This window comes from Mya arenaria, chromosome 14 (assembly GCF_026914265.1).
Source record: "Mya arenaria isolate MELC-2E11 chromosome 14, ASM2691426v1".
Classification (NCBI taxonomy): domain Eukaryota; kingdom Metazoa; phylum Mollusca; class Bivalvia; order Myida; family Myidae; genus Mya; species Mya arenaria.
Window position 1 is genome coordinate 60512300 of NC_069135.1, and position 5455 is coordinate 60517754.

General features: G+C 33.9%; 2 long non-coding RNA genes across 2 annotated transcripts; one reads left to right on the forward strand and one right to left on the reverse strand.

The window, feature by feature from the left end:
• The first annotated feature begins 233 nt into the window (after positions 1 to 233).
• Positions 234 to 1692, forward strand: LOC128218015 (uncharacterized). The gene is made up of 3 exons (XR_008258302.1): positions 234 to 386; positions 586 to 738; positions 1368 to 1692. It is a non-coding gene; the product is annotated as an uncharacterized LOC128218015 (long non-coding RNA).
• LOC128218014 (uncharacterized) lies at positions 943 to 3263 on the reverse strand. The gene is made up of 3 exons (XR_008258301.1): positions 2456 to 3263; positions 1709 to 2113; positions 943 to 1464 (listed from the first exon to the last, which is right to left on the reverse strand). It is a non-coding gene; the product is annotated as an uncharacterized LOC128218014 (long non-coding RNA).
• Between the last annotated feature and the right edge of the window lie 2192 nt (positions 3264 to 5455).

A 5455-nucleotide genomic window follows, 5' to 3' on the forward strand; every position in this document is an offset into this window, starting at 1 on the left:
ACTATAAGTACTATAATTATTATTAGTAGTAATAGTAGTAGTAGTAGTAGTAGTAGCAGTAGCAGTAGCAGTAGCAGTAGCAGTAGCAGTAGCAGTAGTAGTAGTAGTAGTAATTCATTTTGTCGTTCCAATATTTACTTTTTGAGAATCGATTTACTACCCAAAGCATTTTGAAAGATATTATCTATTGAATATATATATATATATATATTTATTTCAAAATTTATTTAATACTGAAATTGTCCGTGCATGACCTAAATAAGTGTTACTATTTTTAAACTATAAACATCGTACATTTATGCTTTGGCTTGTGTTGTCAAATCGGCATTAATGGCCATTTAATATCAGGTTCAACATGGACACGATTGATTTCATTCAAGATAGAGGTATTTTTGTTGATACCGTTATGTAGTTTTTATAAACTGCTTTGCTTTCAAAGTAAATCAGGAAATATCGTACAACACGATTTTTGTCCGAACCATCGCATGCTTCCGAATCTCATATACTCGTATGGTTCCTATGTAAACAATGGCTTTTGTAGCTGTCATTCCGACACATTTCATAGATTTCTTATTTTCATATCAGCACTTTGTCGACGGGAAATCCAATCAAGAAAACACTGACCCTCAAGCAGCTACTGTATTTGACCAGCTCACACCAGCTAGGCCTCCTCCAAAACTCAGATAAATATTTGAGCCACCAAAACAAAACGAGAACAGATCGGTCTGAATCGTTAAGGTTTTATTTTCTGTATAAAACAATTTATTTCACTGTACATTTAAATCAATTATTATGTTCATTAGAACTTGATTCTGCCAAACATGTGCTGTAAAGACTTAGACTTATTATGAATAAAGAACAAGTCAAACATGCATGTATTTTCATTGTTGTTCTTATATTTTGGGCCATTTACGTAAATCTACAATATCTAATGATAGTTCATCCAATGTTCAGAGTCCGGATCACATGCACACTCGATTAACAGTATTCTTAAAGTTGCACTCTCACAGAATTCTAGTTTGACACTTTTTGTCTCAGAATCGGCTTATTTTGGCATTCTTTAAATTAAGACCTAATATATAAATCACAAAGCAAACTTCTCCGAGCCAAAACATGATAAATGCAATCGAATCCTGTGTAAGTTGTCAAAGTGATCAATCTGTGAAAGTGCAGCTTTAACAGTGAAAAATAACTTCTGCTAATGCTATATATTTTAAAATATATTTGCCATTGCAATAAAGAGATAGTCACCTACAATATCATACATAAACATCAAAGAAATATCAAAGTTTAAGTAATGTTTGCAAAACAACAATGTATTTAATAAATCTGATATTAAATATGCAACAACTGGTGTTATACTCCAGAACTGAAGCTAACATCATAGAGGTACATCCTTCCAAGAATCCATCAAAACAACATGCTGAACAACTTCAAGAACTCTCTTCAAAAGACCACACTTTCCTGAAATAAATAAAAGATGCCAATATTAAAATAAATCAGTTACATGTATTGTTAAATATTTTAATACTAGCTGTAAATGCTACTGCCTTTGATGTTTGCTTTCTACATGTATATCATAATGAAATATTGACAAGATACTAGCTAATGTTTTGTGGTTGTTGTTTTTCTCTGGACAAATAGTCCATTACTTTTGTACAGCAAAGTAAAAACTAAATGTTATAAAAAGCTTTAAAATAGGTCCTACCGTTTATTTGTAAAACTTGTCATCACTGGTTTTCTCTTGCGGTTGACATTGCCTGGACTGGCAAATATCATGTGTGTGTGGGGGGGGGGGCGGTTTCCGGTCTTATGCTAGGTCCCCTGTGGCGGTAGGCTTGTTGAAGACAATAATAAGGGGACTTCCTTATCTCCATCAATCAGAATACTTTAATGGTGTCAACGGTAAATAGCAGGAGACCCTCCACCAGCCTTAACCGGTAAATGGGGGGAGGGTAGTGTGTGTGGGTTAGAACCAGCTGCCCAGTCAGCTTAGTTGGTTAGAGCGCCGGGCTAGTGTTCTGGTGGTTGTGAGTTCGAGCCCCACACCGGGGGCACTTTTCCTCCCAGGTCTACTTTTACAGCCAGAGTGTGTGAACATGTTCCACAATTTCTGTAAGAACAAAAATCAAAGCATGTGAATGTTTGAGCAATGCAAAAGTTACAGATTGGTATCACCCACGATTGTCACTTGTCAACTATTACATTATTATTCATAAGGGGGAGTGTTCAATCGCTTAGAACTGAAACTTTTTATGCATAACCCCAATAAACCATTTCTGCTCATACTATAGAATACAAGGTTATACTGTATAGCTGGCAAGTAACTGTTATTTAATGTCACTTCCGGGTTCCCCATTCGGGCCATTTATGATTTACTCATATTGTGCGATGATTTAATCTTTGTTTCAACAATACTGTAAGAAGGACCGGTGTTATTAAAAGTTAAACTTACCCTTGTTTGCATTTACAGTATGCGTCACACACACGCTTTTCCTTTGTATCGATGTCAATGTTGACAACATGGCGGCTATCCGATTTTCTCTGACTTGGATAGATTTCACCCCGTAAATGTTAGATATCGTCATTTTCTAAAGATATATCGAGCCTTCCGATGTAGCAGCCAGTTACAAATTCCTTTGACTTCTATTTTTTTCGCATTGTAATGTCACATTTATGATAATTTGTCAGGAATATCGGAAAGCGAAACGACGCGAGACGCCATTACTTCCTCGTTTGTTTGACGGACATAGACAGAGTTCGCTCCCTTGATATCAGGGGGCGTGGCTTAGAAGCCGCTGTCGAAAGGTCAATTGATTACTTGACGGTTACGAATTGACTAACAGAATGGTTACGAAATAACCAAGATCAGCAGTTACGAAATGGTAAGGTTACGAAATGACCAGATCCCCGTCAAATGCCCCTGGGGACATCCTAGGTTAGGCCCATTCCCTGTTATCAGCGCAAAAACAATAACACCGCATTCACTCAGCACTGCCGGTCCACCTGGAAGGTAAAAACATGGCCCATTTCCCCTGCTATCCCCGGTATAAACAAGACCTGGGCGCCATTGTTACAATTGACTGGTGCATAACTGTGGCAGAATAAGGGAAATATTTTATTGTTGCATTTATTATCAAATATGAGAATTTAAGACACATGCAAAAAGCCACAATACGAATTGGTGATAGTGTTCGTTCTGTTCTGCTATTCAAAGGTGATGAGACTGACTAATGACATGACATTGACAAACAAAATGTAAGGCATTTGTATCCTTTCGTCTTTTATTTATTAAAATCTGAGATGTTATGGGAGCAAATCATTTTTTAGATTGGAACATACCAAATAATAATAAGCGACGATGTACAGTAGTGGTAAACCAAGTTTGCTAGAAATCAATCTAGTTTCTCCAAAATACAAGCAAAAATTACACCGGATGTTGATACTAGTGATTTAGTTTCGGATGAACAAAATCCGGATAAATCATTTGCTTTTCATCCAAAGGGTGGACGATTTATACAACTGTACAAAAGTCATAAAAATAAACGAAAAAACGTTGATTATGTATTTTAAACACTTACCAAGTTACCATTCTCTTTCTGTAAGCGATGAACGCCATACTGCATAATTGCACGGAGATGGTACCACGGAGGTACCCGAAAATTTCCGTTATATTCCGGAAAGTTAAATTTCTGTATACTTGAAAATTTGGATGCTGATGGTACACGAAATATCGAATTTCCTCATTTCTGTTTTTTATGGAATGAAACTTCGGGATAATATACAATAAGCTTTAAATAAAGTAAAACAAATAAAAAATGCTTAGTATATAGCTATTTTTGACCAAAATTATGATTTTTTCCCTGGTCGCCTTAATAGCTATTTTTATGGATACACAAATATACTAACACAACAGTTTAAGAATATTTTTTTTAATATTAAAAGAGAATAATATTTAAAACAATGAAATGATCTCGTAAATAAACATTCAAGCTTATCAACTTACTGTCAATGGACATTTTTATTGACATTTGATACATTAAATCTGGACTGAAAATATTAAGGAGACCAATTTTTGTCGCCTTAATCCAACGGTCCCCATAATGCCTAGATTAATATATATATGGTCACCTTAATATCTGTAGTAGATATATATATATATATATATATATATATATATATATATATATATATATATATATATATAACTTAGTTTGCATGTTATGGTAATACATTAGGTTTAATCCCCATATCACGCGTTTTAACCTGCCCCCATTTCGAACTCTATACATTTAGTTCACATCCATAACACACTTTATACATTTAGACCACACCTATTTATGCACTTTATACATTAAGATCACAGCAATTACGCACTTTATACATTTACTCCACACCAATTTACGCAATTTATACATTTAGATCGCACCTAATTAGGCACATTATACATATAGTTTACACCCATTACGCACTTTATACATTTAGAATATACATATTTACGCACTTTTACAGATAGAGTTGGGATCTCTAATCATAGAAGTACTTAGGGTTAACCTATAAGTTAATTATTATTTGTTTTATTGTTAAGTTTCCTCAAGATAATGCATACTTTGATAAATTTAACCTTTTGCGTTTTATCTTTATTAAGGATTGTTTGGATTGTGAGGTTTGTGCACATAAACTGGTTTAAACCCCCAGTAAATTTACATTTTACAGACCGTTCCAAGGCGGTACCTAACAATTCTTGATAAACATACCTAGTTTTTTTTATATAAAGTATGTCTTCACTGTGCTGTTTGTGGAGTTTTGTGCTGTTCTTCCATGTTTCTTGTTTTTGATTTTTATGTTCTATGTCTTTGGCGTTTAACCAGTGCCATTAAACCGGGTTTATGTTTAAATTTTTGCTACTGAGCTTGTTACTTTAGCTTTTCGCATAAATATTAATGAACAATATTGTTTAAGATAGTATTTCTATATTCAAATGCACGTTAACAATACAGACTAAGGTTCCTTAACACGGTATTATTTTCTGTCTTCAACAGTTCCATTAATATCAACATACTTGGTCTAACCCTATATACCTCTTTCGATATCTTGCTCTATATTTATTAAAACATGGGCAAATTAGTAATTGTATTTATCTTTTAAATCGCTTTTGTCAAAGCATTGACAATATCGTTATTCGTGGGAAATTCGAATACGTGCATATCTGCCAGTATGTATTTGTAATGAGTGGGCGGATATTATTAATTTAGTTATATAATTATGTCCTCAGATTATCTGAAAGAATATTCAAATAAATTTCATAGTCAAGATATGATTAACAATTTTATACACCATTAATGCATTGCTCAAATTAAGATTTGCAGTCTCTCAATTTGCTAATATGTTTTAAAACTCAACAATTCTGATGGGTAACATAGAAAGAGCTAAAAAAGGCATCACACAATTGACA